Consider the following 23,145-nt stretch of genomic DNA (forward strand, 5'->3'; position numbering starts at 1 on the left):
ATAATTTGACTCTTTCCAGCACCGTAAATGTAAGTCACACATATTAATTTGTTCACTCAAAATAAGTTTCGCTTGCTCTATTTAAACTTTCTCTATAGAAGACCACGAGCAAATACCTAGTCGGAACTTTAAATTGCTACCAACTTCATACGGCAGTTGGTATATATACAATGTTAAGGCTTAGAATTAAACACTAAAATTTAATAAATGACATGATGAAAACATTTGAAACAAACCATCAAACACTTAGAAGTCAATTACAAACACCATACATCAACAATACAATCAAATTCAGTTTAAGTTTCTCAGGGGACTTTTATCAAACATGTTACGACATTGCTCAAACCCCTTACATAAAAACCATATTTAACCCTCACTTAGAATATCAAAAATAAATCACGGTGTCATTCAATTTAACAACAACAAAATAGAAAAGATCACGCCAATGTAACAACTGTTTTCATTTTCATTATTAAATAAACGAGGTACATAACTTGAATTTAACAAAGAGGCATCACCTGGGGCTGTGTAAAGAACACTGGGGGCGTGCAAAGTTGAGAATTTGGCAAAATCAAAAATGTTTTTAGCTGGAGTTCACAAGTTTGCAAGAGCCGTGCAGGAGTCTCCGGGGTAAGTTTGCAGCCGGAGAGGAGAGTCTGGTACATTTACGGCTTAAATCTTCTTCTCGGGCGCATTATTAAATCTTGATATGTATTTTTTGGATCAAACATAAATCTTCTCTCTCTCTTGTGTCGTGTTTCTTGGTATGTGGTAGTGTGTGGCTCTGCTGTATATTTTTTTCTTATCTTAATTTTTTTTACTTTTTGTTAGCCGGCAAAGTTTTGTAGTCAAATTGTTTAGAAGCCCGCCAGTAGTTTGGGCCCAAAATTCGAACATATGGCAACACCTTGAAAAATTCATTGCAGTAGAATGCTGGTTTTTAACTCCCTCCATTTTTTCATATGTATTGCAATGCTTTTAAAAGTCCTTGCAATACATCTAATGTAATCTCTCATTTGCAACAATTTTTGATAAAGTTTTTAAAATGTGGTTGCCATAGCCAATCTATGGTGTAGTGAGTAGATTAACAAATCCCCAAAGTTGAATAACTCCATAATTTAATCCACTTTATTATCCTTTACGTTCTTTTTGTAGACTTTGATCTCGTAGATCTGATGGTTTTTAAATTTAATCTTAGGTTTAGGAGTGTAGTATGAATGATGACAAATTAAGTGCTTAAGCAATATTTCATCGAGTCATGAGAAATTCTGGAAGTATAGACTTAGCTGTACCATCTGGTAGCTAGTATATCAATCCGCTAAACCATGTCGCGCAAGATCCTAACACTCTGATATTTGAAGGATGAATTGAATTCTTTTTTAAAAAAACCTCACTCTACAAGGTCATAACATCCCATTTATCCAGTTTATTATCAGGCCAAACCCGCAACCCCGTATCATCTTTTTGAAGGACCGTCTCAATATCAGCCTCCATAAACAGTGACACCCTTTAGATTTTTACAAATGATTTGTGAAATATTGCTATACTATAATTACATTGCTTACAACTAGTAATTATATATCTCTTATAACTTTGTTGTCAATAACCTTCTCAAGAAGTTAGTTGACTTGACAATTATCTTTATAGTCATGAGAAGTTCCTCAAAAAGGGCATCAAGTCACTTTCTTATTTCATCTTTTTAAATATGTTTTTAACAATTTTTCCGGTTAGGGACATAGCTCGATTTTGTTGATATGAAATATACTTCTCATAAATTTAGAGAAAACCCTATATATATATACCGAAATAAATCCTTACAAGGAAGGAACACTACTACCTAACGTAGTCATGTATTGCATTACATATATTAAAGAATATACCGAATAGGACACGTGGAAGACCTTTAATGAAGATGTCCGCAATTTGGTAGCGAGATGGGATGTGGAGAACTCTTACTTGACCCTGCTGTACTTGTTCCCGAACAAAGTGAATGTCAATTTCAATATGCTTTGTCCGTTGATGTTGAACTGGATTGTTGGACATATATATCGCACTGACGTTGTCGCAATAGACTAACGTGACTCGAGTGTGTGGATGATGTAGCTCCAGAAGTAAATTACGTAACCAACAAATCTCGGCTACAACATTTGCAACACCACGATATTCTGCTTCAGCACTAGAGCGAGAAACAGTGCTTTGGCGTTTAGAGGACCATGAGAGTAGATTATCACCATAATATATGCAGTACCCACTAGTGGACCGTCGGGTATCAGTGCATCATGCCCAGTCGGCATCTGTGTATGCAAGTAAGGAAGGATCTCTGTGGTGGCCGAGTGTCAGGCCAAAAGACAGTGTGCCTTTGATATACCCAATAATCTTCTTCAAAGCATTCCGATGAGATGTCCTGGGATCGTGTATGTGCATACAGATTTGCTGAACTGCATAGGTAATATCGGGCCGTGTGAAAGTCAGATACTGAAGCGCCCCTGCTAGACTACGGTACAGGGCGGGATCGTGAAATGGGTCACCCGAATCTGCACTGAGTTTGGCATTTGCATCAACGGGAGTGGATACTGGATTGCAAGATTGCATCCCTGCTCGAGCAATAATTTTCGTGGCATAAGAATGTTGAGAGAGAAACATTGTATCTTTCTGTCGCTGGACGGAGATGCCTAAAAAGAAACTGAGGGGGCCAAGGTCTTTCATGGCAAATTCACTTGCCAACTTAGCCATGAGTTGTTGTCTCAGAGCAGCAGAGGAGGTGACAAGAAGAATGTCATCGACATACAGTAGCAGATAAGCCGTGTGCCGACCTTGATGAAGAATAAATAAAGAAGCATCACACTTGCTGTGATGGAAACCCAAAGTTAAGACAAAGTCGGTGAAACGTTTGTACCAGGCCCGAGGTGCCTGTTTAAGGCCATAAAGAGCCTTTATAAGTAGGCAATCATAGTCAGAAAAGTTTTTGTTACGGAAACCCATGAGTTGATGCATGTAAACTGTCTCATATATATTTCCATGGAGGAACACATTAGTGACATCCAGTTGGTGTACGGGCCATGACTTAGACAAAGCAATAGATAAAACTGTCCGAATTGTGGCTGGTTTAACCACTGGACTAAAAGTTTCCCCGCAGTCCACGCCAACTTGTTGTGATCGACCATCACAAACCAGACGGGCTTTATATCGTTCCAGACTACCATCCGATTTAAACTTATGTTTAAAGAGCCACATGCTAGGTATGACTTTCATATTTGGTGTACGTGGTACTAACACCCAAGTTCCGTTTTTAATAAGTGCATTATACTCATTTGTCGTGGCGGTGTACCATTTCGGTGTGGACAGGGCCTGGATCAAGGTTTTGGGAACAGGAATGATGGAAATGGTGTTTGCAGATATGTTGAGGTTTAGGTTGTTTCTTTTTTGGTAATTCCACTCATGGATCGAGTATGCATGGTGCGAGAGGGTGGTGGCGGTGGGTTTGTATGTGTAGTTTGGTTTGGAACAGAGGCTGTTGTGATATGTGGGTCGGATGTTGCTATAGTACCAGAAGTAGGGTTGCTGATTGTGTCATTGGAACAAGTTTGTGAAGTAGGTGGTTGGGCAGGTGGAGCTCTGGGGCGGCGGTTGTAAGAAATTAGTGGCGGAGCGAGCTGTCTATTTGGTCTAGTAGGTAATGTAGGGGATGTTTGGTCGATTGTAGTTGAGTGTGTAGGGATGGGTGGTGAGGGTTGGGGTTCTTGGTTTGCTGGCTGGGTAGGTACCGAAGATGAAATATGCTGCTAGTAGTGAGGAGATAGGGTGTGGGTGAGAAAATCATAGGAAGGTGTGGGTGTGAGCGTATGAGAGAATAAGAATGTTGTCTCATCAAACACTACATGTCTAGAGATAATAATTTGTTTGGTTTGAAGATTGAAACATTTGTATCCTCGATGATTCGATGGGTAACCCAAAAACACACAAGGATGGGAGCGATGTTCTAGTTTATGAATTTTAGTGGATGGGGTGAGTGGGTAGCATAGACACCCAAAAACACATAAGTGATCAAAGGAGGGTGTGCTGTTATACAAAAGCTCGGTAGGAGTGTTTTGTTTATTGGATTTGATTGGAAGAATATTTAGGCGGTAAGTGGCGGTGTCAAGGGCATGGTGCCAAAAAATGTTAGGTAGAGAGGCATGGGCTAGTAGAGTGCGCACCATGTTATTAATGGTGCGGATTTTTCGCTCCGCTTTCCCATTTTGGGAAGATGTGTGAGGACAAGAAAGGCGGAATACCATTCCATTTTCAGTGAATTTTTTTTGGAAAGATGCATTGATGTACTCTTTTCCGTTATCACATTGGAAGGTTTTAATTGTTCGTTCAAATTGTGTTTTTATGTGTTGTGCAAAGTTGGAGAAAACTGAGAAAACCTGAGATTTCTTTGAGATGGGAAAAGTCCATAAGAAATTGGTAAGATCATCCAAAAACAAAATATAATATCTATGACCCTCTGAACTTATAATGGGAGATGTCCATAAATCGCTATAGATAATGTCAAAAGGTTGTGAAGTACAAGATGTAGAAGTGTGAAAAGGTAATCTAATACTTTTTCCGAGAACACAAGATTGGAAAACATTATTCATAGATTTATTAAAGTCAATTGAACCAGAATTTTTTAAGGAATGCAAAGGAGATTGTCCCGGATGTCCAAGACGTTGGTGCCAGAGTTGTGAAGAAATAGCAGCAAAGGCCGAGGGTTGTGATGAGCCCAACCCGAGCACGAGAGGGTAAAGATCACCGCTGCTGTTGCACCGGAGGATAGGGGTCCGGGTCTTGTAATCCTTCACAAGAAAACCAAAGGGGTCAAATTCAACGGACACAGAGTTGTCAGTTGTAAATCTACGAACCGAGATTAAATTTTTAAGTAATTTAGGGGCGTAGAGCACATTTTTAAGGATAAAGGGTGGGAAGGGTTGGGGAAGATATTTTGTGCCTTGTCCAAGAACCGGTATGGAGTCACCATTACCAACGACAATATTTTGTAAAGTGCAATTATTAAAGAAGGAATGAAAATCACCTTGCTCGTTTGTTATGGTGGTAGTTGCTCTGGTGTCCATGTAGATAGTGGGATCGGGCTGCTGTAGAGACATGATGTAGAGAGCTTTCTCGATATCTGTTAGAGTGTAAGCAGCATGATATGCCTGATTTGGTCGGGAGCCAAGTAGACCTTGTGTGCTTTGTTGGGCCTGATTTGACCGGGCTGAAGTGATGGGGTACGGGCAAGGTAGACTGGGCCAACTGAACTGCTGAGCCTGTTGTGCATGAGGAACTGTTCGAGGTTGCTGCCAGGGCGAAGGCGGGTATGAATGCTGCCAGAAGGGACCCTGATTGTTGTAGAAGGAGAATCGTCTATGACCAGCAAAGTTACGTCCACGACCTCGACCTCTGAAGCGACCACGGCCCCTGCTGCGTTCGTAAGTAAAATCAGGCTGATTATCATACTGGGGCTGTCGTGATGTACCTGTTGCAAGGGTTGTCCCGACATTTTTAGAGGCGTGGAGTGCCTGCTCCGTCTTCCGACTCTCAACTTGAACCAATTTCGAATGGGCGGTATAGAAAGAGGGGAGGGCTCCTGTTGTTGAAGGATTGTGGCTATACCCTCATATTGCTCGTTCAACCCAGCAATTAGTTGCAATACCAACTTGTCATTATCTACCGGTGTATTGACGTTGGCAAGTTGGTCAGCCAACACTTTTAATTCTTGACAATATGCAGAAACGTTGGGAAATCCATCCAAACGGGTATTAGAGAACTTGTGAAGAAGATGAATGGCACGTGAACTTTTGTTGTCTTGAAAGATATTTTGTATAACAATCCAGGCAGCGTACGCAGTTGAATTAGGTTTGAGAATGGTGTGAAGGAGGTCGTTTGAGATCGTGCCATAGATCCATTGTAGGACAATGGCGTCCAGGCGATCCCACTCATCATCGGGTTTGGGTGGCTGTGATTCTTTATTAGTGGGAGATGTGACTGGTTTGGGAGTATCAGGCATGGGGGAGAGGTGGTCATGGACCAAGAAGGCTCAGCAATGGATTTTAAACAACTCAGACCAGGAAGCATACTGGCCTGATTCCATTTCCAAGGTTACTGGGATAAAACTCTTTATATTGGACACTGTTGTAGCAGGGTGGAGTTGGTTTTTGGAAGTCATATCTTGGCGGTGAAAAGAAGAAGAAGAGTGGAAGGAGAGGAATTAGGTTAGAGGACTTTGCTCTGATACCATAAAAGATGTAATAGGCTCCTTGCCCTCTTCACATTCATTCATCTGTATAAATAGTTACCAGCCTATTCACATTATGGATACAATATAATTGAATGCCTACAAATCTGCTAGATGATGATACTGATTCCCTAATTATAGGCTGAGAAATATACATCAAATATACATCAAATATATGTGTCTATTAAACAGGACCAGTAAAAAATCAAAATTTCAGCATATTCCTTCTTTATCCAAATTCATTTGGAGTTGAAAGACCCTCATTATGATTTGTATAGACATGAGAAAAGAATCCATCCTTAAGTACTCCTTCCGTCCCCCTCAATTCTTTATATTGAGGATGGAGACTCGACACGCTTTTATTAAATGTAATTGTATAATTTTTTTAATTTTTTTTCTAAATAAAAGTATAATGTTCAAACATTTATACAAAAAGAGAAAATTTTAAAAATAAATTACGAAAATTTTATAGTTGACTTAAAATACGTGTCAACCATTTTAAAAATTTGTAAAGAAATGAGGGAGTTGAAAATGGCACCATTAAGAGCGATGTAAGAGACATAGGGAGGAGGGGTACAATATCAAGTCTACGTTAATTTTCTTAGCAAATTGTCTGTACAGATAACCATAATTAAATTTCCAAGCAACACATCATCTTGCTAAGACTAATTTTGAGAATTTAACATAATTATATTACTATCTACGTAGTTGTTCAGAAAAACGTCTTGACCGAGGTAAGCTATTTAGCCCTTCCACCCTGCCTCAATCCAAAACAGAGAACTCAAGTGGAGTTGTACTAGAAACATGGTACCAAAATGCATTCCAAAGTTTCTGTCATATTTTAATCAGGGATCATTGTTTGGTCTGTGGGAGATTCTATTACTGGATTGTCACCCATTGTAATCATGCAAGCAAATAGAATAAGTATACTGCGTCGATAATGCCTAGAGTTGGTTTCTGCTAGAGTTGGAACATTCATATTATTCTCTTTTTCTAAATTTTCTAAACGGTTCCTACTCAACAATATAACTTGGACAATATATATACACCTTAACTGTTCTCTTAAATTCTACTTGACAGTTTAATAATTTGTGCAGTAGAAAAAAGAGAAATCGAAGAATATGAAAGTAACAGTTTATTGAATATGCTTGACCTTATAAAGATACATAAAATAAGTATATATTCAACACAAAATTAAACTTTGTCAATTGGCCATTCCTAACCGAATCCTAGAAAACTTGACAGCTCATCAATGACATTGACAGCACAACAATCACAGGCAACTTGCAGACTGACTGACTTACTCTGTTTTCTTTGATTTGTCTATAACTGTAACACCCCTCAAGTGGAAGGTCTGGAACGAGTTGCAGACATTCAACTCGGAACATAGAGAATGAAGTTGAATAGAAGATAATGCCTTTATAAATATATCTGTAGGCTGATTAGAAGTAGGAAAGTGAGCATTAGTAATAATGCGAAGTTGCAATTTCTCACGAACAAGATAGCAATCAATTTCAATATGTTTAGTTCATTCGTGGAACACTGGATTTGAGTCAATAAAGAGGATTGATTAATTTTCACAGTAGAGCTTAACAAGTGTAAGAACATCAATGCCAAATGCTTTAAAAATGGCAAGAAGCCAAGTTAATTCGCAGGAAGTGTCAGCAAGGCTGCGATATTCAGCCTCAGCGGAAGACTTGGAAACAGTAGGTTATATCTTGCAATGCCAAGACACCAAGGAGCGTCCAAACAAGACAGAGTAACCAGTTAGGGAGTGTCTGGTGAGCATGTCAACTCCCCAGTCTAAACCAGAAAAACTGTAGGTGATAAAGCAGACCTGGCTGGAAAGAATAGACCTTCTCCATGAGTGGACTTAATGTATCTTAGAACTTTAAATGATGTTGTTAGATGATCAACACGAGCTTGAGTGAGAAACTGAGATAAAACCTGAACTGGATATGCAAGCTCAGGTCTGGTAATAGTGAGGTACATTAATCTCCCAACAAGACGACTATAAAAAGACATATCAGATGCTGAAAGAGGAGTGCTGATTTTTTTCTGAAGATTGTGATTTTGCTCCATAGGTATTTTAGATGGCTTACAATCAGTGTAACCAACATCTACAAGGATATCAAGTGTGTATTTTCTTTGGTGAATGTAAATGTCAGTGGAATTCCTAGCAACCTCAATACCAAGAAAAAACTTTAGTGGTCCCAAATCTTTAATCTTGACGTTGGAAGCCAGTTTCGAGATCACTTTAGTAATGGCAGAAGGAGCATTGCCAGTGACAAGTATGTCGTCAATGGAATTCCTAGCAACCTCAATACTAAGAAAAAACTTTAGTGCTCCCAAATATTTAATCTTGAAGTTGGAAGCCAAAAATAAATCACTTTAGTAATGGCAGAAGGAGCATTGCCAGTGACAAGTATGTCGTCAACGTACACCAGGATGACAACAAATATAGAGCCTTGATTAAAGGTGAATAGACTATTATTAGAATGATATTGATAAAAACCATACTTAAGCAAGGCTTTGGAGAACTTAGTGAAACATCACCTATGTGTATGTTTTAGGCCGTAAAGGAATTTTCTCAAATGACAGACTAGTGTAGAAACATCCACAGTAGAAGGAATGCACAGATGAGTAGATAACTGGAAGTATCCCGGAGGAACCTTCATATAGACTTCTTCATTAAGGTCACCAGGAAAAAATGCATTGATGATATCTAGTTGATTAAGTGGCCAGGACTGAGCTGTAGCAACATGTAGATAAATTCGAATGGTAGTCATCTTGGCTACAGGAGAGAATGTCTCAAAGTAGTCCAAACAAAACATTTGAGTGAATCTTTTGGCCACAAGTCTGACCTTATACCTGTCTATAATTCCCCTTATACCTGTCTATAATTCCCCTTATACCTGTCTATAGTTCCATCTAGATTGTACTTGATTTTGAATAACCATTTGCAGTCAACAACATATTTGTTGTCAGGTTTTGGAACCATCTCCCATGTGTGATCATTCTCAAGTGCATTGAGCTCCAATTTCATGTCTTGAAGCCAATTAGAGTTTGTAACAGCTTGAATATAGGTGTAAGGGATTTGCTCTTTACCAGTAGCACATATGTATATAGTATAATGGGGAGTAAAAGCATTATAACTGATAAATGCTTGAATAAGATAAGGAGAAGAAGAGCAGGCACCTGATGACTGCTATGAAGAAGGAGTACAGAGAGTGGAGTTAACACATGAGGGAAGACCTACAAACCCTTGGAGTTTCTTAGGTAATTTTTTCTTTCTCAAGGGTTTGGTTAAGGCTAAAGGAATAGTATCAGACACAAGGATGATATTAGATGGATTGGATGTAGCAGGTGAGGGATAAAGAGGAGTGGTGGAAGATAAATTTTCAGAGGTTAAAGAGAGAGATTGTTGAGGACAAGTTTTCTCAGATACCAAAAGAGGAGATGTATGACACATGGGATTGGATGATAATTCATAAGTAGAAGATTCAGAAGAAACAGATTGATGAAGTGGAAATACGTGTTCCACAAATACAATGTCCCTAGAGATATAACACTTTCTAGTATCCAAGGCCATAACCCGGTATCCTTTCTTGTTGAAAGGATAATCAAGAAAGACACATTTTAGAGCTCTTGGTGCAAACTTGTCTGATATGGTTTAAAATTTAAAATAAAGCACAAACACCCAAAGCATTTGAGTGCTGACTATTCTGAAACTTGTTTAAACAATATTTTGTATGGACTTTTAAAATCAAGTTGTTTGGATGGTAACAGATTTATTAAATGGGCAGCAGTAAGATGACAATCTCCCTAGAACGTGATTGGTATATTTGATTGAATATTCAAGGCACGAGCTGTGTTTAGTAAGTTTTGATGTTTACGTTCAACAACCACATTTTATTGGGGTGCGTAAGGATGTCTGGTAGGCTATGCCTAAAGAGTCAAGACAACTGGATAATTCTTTATTGCAGAATTGAGTACCATTGTTAGACCTCAAGGTATTGACAGTGGTGTGAAATTGATTTTTAACATAAGCAAATAAATTCATTAGTAACATAGGAACTTGGAACTTATCACTAATGAGAAAGATCCATGTAGTTTTAGAGAAATCATCAACAACAATAAAAAATTTGTTACACTTGCCATGGGTAAAAGCTATGTATGGCCCCCAAACATCGCAGTATATTAGTTCAAATATAGCAGTACATTTTGCATTGCTTACAGGGAATGAAAGTCTAGTATGTTTAGCTTGTAAACATATACCACAATGAGATGAGTCAGAACTGATACTAGATGAAGGAGAAATACAGGTAATGTGTTTAAGTATAGAGAGTGAGGGATGACCAAGTCTAGTGTGCCAAGTATAGGAAGAATCTGCAACAGTGTGAGCATTAGCTGAAAGGATAATAGGCTTGACACTTAATTTATAAAGGCCTTCTGTGTATTCACCAATCTCCATCTTCGAAGCATGGTCCTGCATTAGACATTTAGTAGGGGGGAATGGATTGCACAAGATGAGTATACAGTTAGTTTGGCTACAGACAATAAGTTACAATGAAATTGTGGGACATGAAGCACTTGTTTGACTACAAGGCCTGAATCAAGTTGAATATCCCCAATATGACATATTTGAGAGATATTACCATTTGATAGGTGAATATCTAATTTTAGCTCATGAAAGTTTGTAATTAAAAATAAATGTGGGATAATATGGTATCTATGATCTAGGTGTACACAGAGTTATCAAACTGAGTACTAGTAGAGTTGGTCATATATGTTGTACCTGCAGTTTTATTGTTAAACTCCTAAATCCAAGGAGCATGTGAAGCCTGGGGTATGACATTTTCTTGTAATAGTTGCATCAGCTGTTGATACAGACCGTGAGTGGGAGCATGTGGAGTAGTGAAGGTAGATTCAGGTAAGAGTAGTGGACTTTCATAAAAATCAAGTTGCTTGTCACTGAATGCACATTGTGAATTAGACTGAGATGCTGTAGACTGACTACAACAATTTATTTAGCATTTCGTATTTTTGGCTTGGGATAGCCATGTAGACGGTACCACTCAAGGTAATCGTGAAGAAAGAAATATTTGTCACGAGAGTGACTAGTCATATTGCAGTGATCACAGTACACAGAGGTGTCTGAAACATTCTTTGTAACTCTATCTTTGTTAGAGCTGTTTAAGGGATGAAACTTGACATTCATGACAGAGTGTTCAGATACAATAAATGTAGGTCTAAACTCACGCTGATTTTCTTCTTATAAGAACATCGAGTAGGCGTGACTCAAGTCAGGTAATGGATTTATCAAGAGTATCTGACCACAAATATTTGTATATTGTTCATTGAGTCCCATCAGAAACTGGCTTAATTTGAATAATTGCTCATAAATGTCAAGTTTTGCAGCATTTTGACAAGCACAAAGGTGCTAGAGCATGTATATTTAGGAATAGGTGACAATGCATCTTCATCAATTAAACATCTAAATTTCGTAAAGTAATATGTGATTGATATTGTATCTTGACTTAACACAGCAATATCTTTACGAAGATAGAACAATCGAGGAACATTATGTTGAGAAAATTGTGTTGCGAGATCGTTCCAAATCTCTCTCGCAGTGTTCATGTATATAACAAAATTGCAAATATTTGAACAAATTGAGTTTAGAAGCCATGAAATTACTAGATCGTTACTACGAGTCCAGAGAGAGATTTGAGCTGCATCTGCGATAAGTTTAGGTAGTGTTCCATCGATAAATCCAAGCTTGAGTTTTGCATAAAGTGCAATCTTCACTGATCAGCTCCAATGATGATAGTTTGATCGATTGAGCATCTCTGTAACTAAGGAAAGGCCCGAATGAAATACAGAATTCAGTAAGTATGGACGGATGATATCTATAGTTGTTGTTGATGATGAAAATGCCATTGGATTAGGTGATGAAACAGTTGTGTTGTGGTTGATTACAGCATAAATATAAGAATGAATCATATCACGAACATGATCATCATGGCTCTGATATCATGACAGTTTGATAATTTTTATAGGAGAAAATGAGAAATTGAAGAAGATGAAAGTAACAGTTTATTGAATCTCCTTCACCTTACAAAGATACAGATAAATGGATAAAAATACAACACAAAATTAAACTCTGTCAACTGACCATTCCTAACTGAATCCTAACAAACTTGACACATCAATAATGACAACACAACAATCACTGACAACTTACAGACGGACTTGCTTGCTCTATTTTCTATAATCTGTCTATAACTGTAACACTACTTATTGTAGATTGTTATGCTCTGTCTGGGATGCTTCCTTTTGTGGTATAGTCAATAACTCCCACAGATAAATTATCCACCATTCCCATCCTTACATCAACCATCCATCATTCTTAACATACATAGGCCCCGTTTGGGATTTCTTAAAAAATGTAACTTATAACTTAAAGTTGAAAAGCGCCATAAAAGTGATATGAACACGGTAATTTATAAGTTATTTAGGTGTTTGGATAATTTTACATATATATGACTTATAAGTTGATAATGTGTTTGGTAAATTATAACTTATAAATTATAATTTAAAGAAAATAAAATGTAAATGACAAATTATATGAATTAATAATTTTAATACATGAATATAAAATTAATAAAGAAATTTTTTAAAAATAAAGATAATGTCCTCGGGATAAAACTATATAATATATACTATTTATCTCGATGAAAATATAATTATATTACTGATTCGGGTTTAAACAACTAATACAACATAATATATACTTTTATCTGGATTAAAATAAAATAATAAAATATTAATAAATTTATATAATATTAAAAATAATTTGTACATTACACGGTATATAAATCTCAGGTGATAAACTTTTTAAACATAAATATTCAGAAAAAGTAGAATGATGTAAATAATGTACATTGCGGTCACTTTCTACATTTTGGCCATGTGGGCGTAAATGCTCATAAACATGAGGCTGCCAAACAGGTCTGAAAAAAATGAACCTATCATTTTACCCTCCAATGAAGCTTATATGAACTCCCAAACATGCACATAATATACTATAAATCCAAGCCAGCGAATATTTCTCTCAGTTCAAGAGGTAATTAATACATGTCAATCTTTATGTCATTTTTTCTGTCACTTTCAGTTCTTATGAGTACTCAAGCTCCACGGGCAGCTGAGGATTTTTACAAAGATGCAACAATCACTTGGCGTGAATAGCCTGCCAAAATATTGAATGGTGGTCTATCGGGACCTCACTTTGTCTCTTGACCAAGCTCAAGCTTTCAGTCCAAAAATGAGTATTTGTTTAGAAGATTTGACATGCAACTCAAACTTGTCCCTGGAAACTCGGCTGGTACTGTTACTATTAAAGATAACAAGATAGATAGTGGATAAGTTAGTTAGTATATAAGGGTAGATATGTTATTTCATCCATTTCAAGTTAGTTATAAATATAGATATAGAATAGATACAAGTTAGTTAGATCTGATTTTTCAGAATTTGTATATAAACAAGTTTTGATGTACAATTTTTATATGAATTGAATGTAAATCTTTTCTCATTTCATCAAATTCTTCATGGTATCATAGCTCTTGCTCTTCTTTCTTTCTTCTTCCTCCATTAAAGCTTCAACTTAAAGCTTCGGTTTTTCTTCCACTTTACTTTGTTTCTTTTCCAGATCTTATTGTTCATATTGTGACCTTCATCATCAGTTGATTGTGTTACTTTCTTGAAGATTACGATCTTCATCATCAGATTGTGAAACTTTCTTGAAGTTTATGAACATTTTTTCTGAAAACATCTCAGTGACATTTCATCAAACAGCATGACTACGATCGAAGATAATGCTCATACATCAATGAAAATAATACTACTGATGCTGATCTAGAAAATTCTTATCATTCTATTATTCTGGATGCAAGTCATCCATTGTACTTACATCTGTCGGATCATCCTGGTCAAGTTCTAGTTACAGTTGCTCTGAATGAAGAGAACTTCACTAAATGGAAGCGATTGATGTCTCTTGCACTCTCAACGAAGAACAAACTCGGTTTTGTTACTGGTAAATTCAAGATTTCTAATAAAACATCTGCTTATTTTGCTCACTGGAAATGTTGCAATGATATGATAATCACCTGGTTGCTTAATTCTATTATTCCTGAAATTCGGTCAAGTCTGGTTTATATTGCCTTAGCTAGTGATGTTTGGGATGATATTCATATGCGTTATTATCAAAGTAATGGTCCAAGGATCTTCGAATTGAAAAAGGCTCTAAGATTACTTACCCAAGATACTCTATATGTTTCTGGTTATTATACAAAGTTCAAGATGCTTTGGGATGATCTGTTGCATGCATCAAGCATTCCTAAATGTGTTTGTGTTTGTACTTGCACTGCTAAGAAGCAGCAAGAACAAGCTGATGAGGTTATGAAGGTTACACAGTTCTTGATGGGTTTGAATGAGATTTATACTAATATCATAGGACAACTTTTAATGATGACTCATAGGCCACCTCTCACTGCTGTTTTATCTCTTTTGCAACAAGAAGAGAGACAAAGAAACTATGTCTCTTTAGCTCAACCTACTATTGAATCTGCTGCTCTTATGAGTAAGTCTAGATTTTCACAATCTGAATTCAAGAAATCTGAACGTCCTGATAAGAAATGCTCAGAGAACAAACGCTATAATCTGGAGTGTATATATTGTTAAGGGAAGAATCATACTCGTGACAGGTGCTTTCATTTGATTGGTTTTCCACCAAAGACTAAGAATAATTCTGTTAAATCCACTCAAAATGATAACTAGTTTGTTGGTCAACTATCTGCAACTCCTTTAGCACCTAGTTACTCTATTGATAAGAATGACATGTCTGTTGGTTCTGATGGTACGAATGGAAATAGTTTCTCAAACACTCAATATCAGCATTTTTTGTAGCTTCTTAACCAGAGTCAAATTGCTCAAAGCTCTCAAGGCTCTCCTGAAATTCCATAATCATGTACTATGACTCATTATTGTTCTTATCTGACTTCTGTATGTCTCATAAACTGCTATGCTTCTCAAGATTGGATTCTGTACTCAGGAGCCACATATCATATCACTTGTTGCCATGAGTTACTTACGAGTGTCAGTCCTTGCGAGGTTGATATTTGTTTAGCAAATGGAGCTTTTAGTAAAGTTACTCTAAAAGGAAATATTGTTTTAACATCTAAACGAACTCTTTATAATGTGTTGTTGGTTCCTAGTTTTCAATTCAATCTGATCTCTATCAGTAAATTGACTACTTCTATGCCTTGTACAATTCAATTCTTGTCTCATCTTTGTGTCATTCAGGATTGTACAATGAAGAAAACATTGGGGATTGGTAAACTTCAACGTTCTCTATACAAATTGATTCTTCCAGTCTTAACTTCCTCTTCTCCATTGTTCAATCAAGCATCATCTTTTACATTCTGTAATGCTGTCAAGTCTGATCAGTCAACTCTTTGGCACTCCAGACTTGGTCACATACCATTTCATGTGCTTCAGAAAATAAGTGAAATCTCTTCACAAATTCAGTCTTCTAGTTTTGTACCTTGTGATATTTGTCACTATGCTAAACAAACCAGGTCTTACTTTCCAGCTAGTGATAGTCATTCTACTGTACCATTTAAATTGTTACATTGTAATTTGTAGGGTCCCTATATACATAAAACCTACTTCACTTGTAATTATTTTCTTACAATAGTAGATGATTGTACTATGTGTGCCTGGACATTTCTCATTTCCAATAAATCTCAAGTTTTCTCTATTCTTTCTATTTTTCTGCAACATGTTTTGACTCATTTTAAAGCCAATGTCAAGACTATAAGGTCTGACAATGGTTCCAAATTTTTCAATAAAGATCTTACTATTATGTTTCAAACCACTGGTATTGAACATCATACACTACAAGAAAAATGTTAATAGACATCACACATTAGACATCGGTCACTGATGCCACTGATGTCTAAAGGATAATAGACATCACCCCGCATTTATTCGATATCTTTTTATTCTTAAGACATCGTTTATTTAAAAACCGATGTCTTAATTTCACTTTTTAAAAAATGAACGCGCGACCTCCCAAATTCATTTCCCCCTTTAACCAAATTTTGACTCCCTCCCTACCCATTTTTCTTTTCCCCCTTTACATTCAGATGCATTAAATAACAACTAAAAATAAACATTCTCTTATCATCTCTCTCGATTCCCTCTCTCTCACAGCTCTCTCTCTCTCTCTCTCTCTCTCTCTCTCTCTCTCTCTCTCTTTCTCAAATATCACAATTAGAAACCCTAAATATGGTCCTCTACTCACCCAATTACTCAACTCTGTTCTCTGGGCTTTTACCTCTCAAGTACTCATCCCAATTTGGCCATTTCAAACTCTAATTTGATGAGTGGATAAGGTCGGTTGGTTGGCCGGATTGGTTATTTTGAACCCAAATTCAGTGAGTAACTATAGTAGATTAACATTTATAAGCTTATTTAAATTTTGGATTTTTTAATCAAAACTCTAATTTTTAAATTGGGGTTCTACTTGTAATGTATTGTATTTATTATAAGCATCATATTCTGAATAAGAATTAATTTGTCAAGAACTTTAAATGCTTGTTGCTACCATTTCTCTTGTGGAATACTTTTTTATATTTTCACCCTATATCTTGCATTTTTGACTCTGCAATACCTTGTTATTCGATTGTACTTGTTTTCGTTTATCATGATCTCTTGATGTACAGGCCCATATGATGTTAACACTCATTTTATATGCTTCTCGTGTGTGGATGGTGAATCTCTCATTCTCTCCTTTTCTCTCTGAATCACACATCACCACAGACATGAATTTTTTTGAATATCTCCACAAACAATATAGTGCCTACTGCCTACAAGTTCGTTATCTATGCAGTTATCCAATTATTATATGATGATTTGCACGATAACTTTACGAGCTTGATGGTAGGAGGGCCATACCAATTTCTCATGGTGCTTCCTCTCCTAGCAGTTTATTACGGGTTATTAATCATCTGTGTCAATGTATAGCTGATTCTTTTTTAAACTTAGAGGGTTCGTTTGTTTCTCATGTAAATGTCATTTCCTAGAAAACATTTTCTGCATTATTTAGCCTTCAGAAAGATGTGAATTATTAAGTGTCTAGTCTGTAAATCATAGATGTATCTAACATTTATCAAAGGCGTATTGGTAGTATGGGCGATGTAAACAACTCAAAGTTAAAGATTCTCTTTTTATCTTTCACAATCTTGGGGCACAACATCAAATTTGTGGCATTACAACAAAAGCTGTATTATGTATTTACAATAGTTTAAGAAAAGCATAGATGTTTGGTAGGCTACTAGAATTATATATGTTAAATCAGTTATGCAGTGAAATTCTTCAGTCTATGTGTTGACATATTAATCTAAAATAGATGCCGGTTTTGTTTTATAAGTATGTAGGGCTGCTTTAAATATTGCACAAGCTCTTGAGTATTGTACAATGAAGGGACCTGCTCTGTACCATGATCTTAATGCTTACAGGGTAGTCTTTCATGACGTAATTAAACTGTTAGGATTATTTTGGTCATTTTAAACCTTTTATACCTTGGTGTTTCTGTTTTACTAACTTAATGTTACTGTATTTCATCATTTCATAGGATTGTAATCCAAGACTCTCCTGCTTTGGGTTGATGAAGAATAGTAGAGATGGAAAGAGTTACAGAACTAACCTAGCATTTACCCCACTCGAATATCTGATGACTGGTATTTATTCTCTGTAACATTTAATATTATCCTTGTAAATATTGTTTGGAATTGTCTAGTTCTTGCTTACAATATCTAGCAGAATTTTTGTGTTGACTGAATTTTGTTTTGTTCCCTCCATCCCCCTAATTATGGTATTATAAGAAGTACTCAGTTGGTAACCTATACAAATTATATAAATAAAAAGTATTAATAACTCTCAGACTAACCAATAAAACACACTAATAATTATTGAAAGTCTTACATCATAAGACATATTATAGACGCTGGCATATTGATCATACTTGAGTGTACTTGAGAACTCTCTAAAAATATGAAGTATCTAGATTGCATGAGATGATTAACCTTTACAAGTATTAAGTTTACAACTACAGAGTACACACATAATTTATTTATTTTTTGACACCAGAGTACACATAATAATTCTTCTAAAAACATGATTGATACTTAATACACATTCTAATGTCAATTTATAAGATTTGGATTTAAATTATTTGACATACTTGTAAATAAACTTATCTTACTAGTAATCTGTAGATAAATTAAATTTAAAAAAATCAAGCTTTACAAAGAAAAAAGTTTCAAATTTCATATTTTAGTGTGAACATAGAGGAAGTTAAAATTACATGAAAGTTCATTTTGTTAGTTTGGCCCAGGTAATGTGAACATTAAGGATCTCCTCAGACCCTGGCACTTAAAATTAGTTTCCTGTACCCATTTTCATTTCATTTTGTTATGGGCCTATTATGATATTTTGATAAGAAATATTTGAAGGAATTACCATGTTCAGTGTTTCCTGGCAGAATTGAATGGAGGCATTATTTTGTATGTAAAACTTCAAATTTTGTAGAAATCTTGCTGGTTGTGAAATAATTGGCTAGTGCACATAATGTATTCATAATGTGTTTCTTGGGACCAGCTTTGTTTTTCTGCAATGACATAGACTGTAAAATTTAAAATAGACATGTACTCTAGTTATTTCATATTCGTATTTAAGTGATTATGCTATTCCGTTTTAAGTTTTAACTACCACTTAATGCTTGGATATTGTGTCATTGTAGTGTGAAAGACATGTATTTCTTAAATCATGTAAAGATTTATTTTTGTATGTATTTGATGTGGTGTTACCTAATACCAAATTTTGGGATTTTCATTTATAGATGCTGGCCAAAGTTTAAGTTGGGATACACCAAATGTAGAGATGCTGGTTGATTTTTTGAATAATTATCAGAACTGAGATCCTTTCTACATAAGGTAGAGGACATCGCATACCAAGCTACTACATATGTTTCGTCCCGAACAACGTACCAGCTTAAACTGTTGGATTCTTAGTTTTCTTACAACTTCTATCATATGTCCCGTGCTAGAGTGTATTGATGATGATAGATGTGTTGGTTGAATGACAATTAGTTGAATGTATTTTATGAATGGTGCAATGGACAGATGTTTTGTGACTGCAAGGTTTTTAATTTTGTTTATACATCAATTTTCTTGTAACAAAAATGATGTCTAATAATTTAATATACATCACTTTTATTGTGGAAATGCTTATGTGAAAGAATAAAATATACATCACTTTTGTTGTGTTAAAAGTGATGTTTAAACATACAATAGAAATTAGTTTCTTTGTGTTGAAATTGATGTCTAAAAAATTGATAGACATCACAGTTTCTGAAAGAAATCGATGTCTAATAGGCTGAAAGACATCGGTGTATGGCCGATGTCTAGAATAGACATCACCGACATCAACATCGGTTGTAAAACAACATAGACATCGGTCAAAAACCGATGTCTATGGACATTTTTCTTGTAGTGATAGTTCTTGTGTTGAGAATCCTCAACAGAATGGTAGGGCTGAAAGAAAACACAGGCACCTACTATCTGTTGCAAGGGCTCTAAAATTCAACTCCAAAGTTCCTATTCATCTTTGGGGTGATTGTTTACTTACAACAACCTACATCATAAATAGGACTTCTTCGAAATTACTAAATCATAAATCTCCTTATGAAATTTTATTTCATAAACCCCCTTTTTACACTCATATGAAAGTATTTGGTTGCCTTGCTTTTGCCTGTACATTGTCCAAAGGAAAAGACAAATTTGCTACAAGGGCTACCAAATGTATTTTTCTAGGTTATCCTCAACACCAAAAGGGATATAAACTGATGAATTTAGACACAGGACATATGTTTGTGTCTAAAGATGTTGTTTTTTATGAAAATACATTTCCATATCACATCTCTACTCCACCCACATCTCTCATGTTTTCATCAGAAACTTCCTTTACTGGCGACTTAAGTTCTGATCAGTATTCTTCAAATCATGTTTCACCTTCACCTATTCAGTTTTCAGTTGAACCTTTATTGTCTGACACTAGTGATCTGTCAACATCGGGTCATACTAATATTAGAGAGTCCTCTGATATATCTCACAGTGATACATCTCATAATGATTCTATGATATCCACTGCACCTATACCAATTTAAATTCTCAGACCTACTAGGACTAAGCATTTACCTGCTATATTCTCAGTTTATACTGAACTTCCAGCTACTGTCCAAAAATCATGTAGTTCCACAATTAAATATCCCATCCACCAGGTTGATTCGAAAAAATAGATTTACTCCCTCATATAGAGCTTTTGTAGCAAACTCAGCAGTCATACCTGAACTTTTATTTTACTCTCAAGCTGTCAAAGAGTCTAACTGGTGTAAAGCTATGCAATTAGAACTGAATGCCCTGAAAGCTAATAATACTTGGAAAATTACATCTCTTCCTCCTGGAAAAAGGGTTGTGGGTTGTTAGTGGATTTACAAAGTGAAGTATAAGTCTGATGGAACACTGGAAAGGTATAAGGCCAGATTAGTGGCACAAGGCTTTACTCAAACTGCTGGATTAGATTACTTTGAGACTTTTGCTCCGGTAGCCAAAATGGCCACTATTAGACTTATTCTTTCTATTGTTGCAATTCAGAACTAGCACATTCATCAGCTAGATATTACCAATGCTTTCTTAAATGGTGATTTACTTGAGGAGGTTTACATGAGACTTCCTCCAGGTGTACCAGTTCCATCTTATTTTACTGGAAAACATCATGTTTGCAAATTGATTAAATCTATATATGGTTTAAAACAATCACCAAGGGAATGGTTTGATAAATTTTCTGATGCTGTTTTATAATTTGGCTTTACATAGTCAAGGGGGGATGCTTCTTTGTTCTATCTGCACACACCTACCTTAGTTACAGTATTGTTGGTATATGTAGATGATATAATTCTGACAGGTTCCTGTGTTAAGCAAATTGCAAAGATAAAATAATTTCTTGCTTCTAAATTCAAGCTCAAAGATTTAGGACACTTGAACTATTTTCTTGGCCTTGAAATAGCTAGATCTTCAGAGGGTATATACATTCATCAGAGAAAGTATGCCTTGAATCTCCTAGAAAATACAGGTCTAATGGGTGCAAAACCAAGTGCTATCACTATGGAATCTCAGCATAATCTCCAAACTACTTCTGGTACTATGCTACCTGATGCTATGCAATACAGAAGATTAGTTGGACAGCTAATCTACTTTACCATTACACGACCAGACATTTCATATCCAGTTCACATATTGAGTCAGTTTATGGCTGCACCTACTGATGTGCATTGGCAAGCTGCATTGAAACTAGTAAGGTATATAAAAGGAAATCCAGGTCAATGATTATTCTTGTCAGCATCTAGCTCTTTCAGTTTAAAATCTTTCTGTGATGCTGATTGGGCAACATGTCCAATGACTAGAAGGTCATTATCTGGTTACTGTGTTATTCTAGGAGAGTTCTTAATATCATGGAAATGCAAGAAACAAAACACAGTAGCCAGGTCTTCTGCTGAAGCAGAATATAGGGCTTTGGCCATAACATTGTGTGAAGTTACTTGGATGTACAATCTACTCAGAGAAATGCATTTCAAGATTCCTACACCCATTCCAATGGACAATGGCAATACTTCTGCAATACACATTGTTGAGAATTTAGTTCTACATGAAAGAACCAAACATATAGAACTGGATTGTCATTTCATCAGAGATAAAGTGAAGGAGGAAATGGTGCAACCTGTATATTTATCTACAACACAGCAGCCAGCTGATTTGCTTACTAAACCTCTATGTACAGCTAAGTTGTCATATCTATTGAACAAATTGGGAGTTCGAAATATGTTCACACCATTCAATTTGGAGGAGGGTATTAAAGATAACAAGATAGATAGCGGATATGTTAGTTAGTATATAAGGGTAGATATGTCATTTTATCTATTTCAAGTTAGTTAGAAATATAGATATAGAATAGATACAAGTTAGTTAGATCTGATTTTTCAGAACTTGTATATAAACAAGTTTTGATGTCCAGTTTTGATATGAACTGAATGTAAATCTTTTCTCATTTCATCAAATTCTTCAGTTACTACATTTTATGTTAGTAACCTTTCAATAAATATATCGTCGTATTTTTGTGCTATATGCAGTTTTTATAGTTTTCAGCTAATAACAGTATGTATATGCCTGATCTATATATTCATTTGATGTGTAGTTATCTTCTCAAGGAGCTGGACAAGATGCAATTGATTTTGAATTCTTGGGAAACTCATTAAGCAGTACTTATACAATCCACAAGAATGTATTTGCACAGGGAAAAGGTAACAAAGGACAATAATTCCAACTCTGGTTTGATCCATTCTTTCTTCCGTACCTACTTATCCCACCAGACTTACAACTTCCCAACTTCCTACCAAATTGCATCTTCAAGTGCAATTACTTTATGCTAAAACACTGTTTCTCATCCTTTTTTGTTTTTTGGTAAATAACAATCCGATCAGAGTATTTAACAACCATGAATCAATAGGGGTGCCATTTCCCAAGAGTCAACACATAAGGGTCTACGCCAGCCTGTTGAATGCTGATGAGTGATGATTGGGCAACACAAGCAGGACTTGTAAATTGTAATGACTGACTGGACCAATACTCCATTACAGCCTATTATAGAACTTCAGCATACTTGGATATTCCTAAGTCATCCTCGGGATTAACATCTTATGGATCATCACC

At 35.9% G+C, this 23,145-nt stretch overlaps 1 pseudogene; it reads left to right on the forward strand.

Moving 5' to 3' along the window:
* The first annotated feature begins 13,253 nt into the window (after window positions 1-13,253).
* LOC141714539 (xyloglucan endotransglucosylase/hydrolase protein 15-like) lies at window positions 13,254-23,050 on the forward strand (annotated as a pseudogene).
* Window positions 23,051-23,145: the final 95 nt, after the last annotated feature.

Source organism: Apium graveolens, chromosome 1 (assembly GCF_009905375.1).
Source record: "Apium graveolens cultivar Ventura chromosome 1, ASM990537v1, whole genome shotgun sequence".
In the NCBI taxonomy this organism is placed as follows: Eukaryota; Viridiplantae; Streptophyta; class Magnoliopsida; order Apiales; family Apiaceae; genus Apium; species Apium graveolens.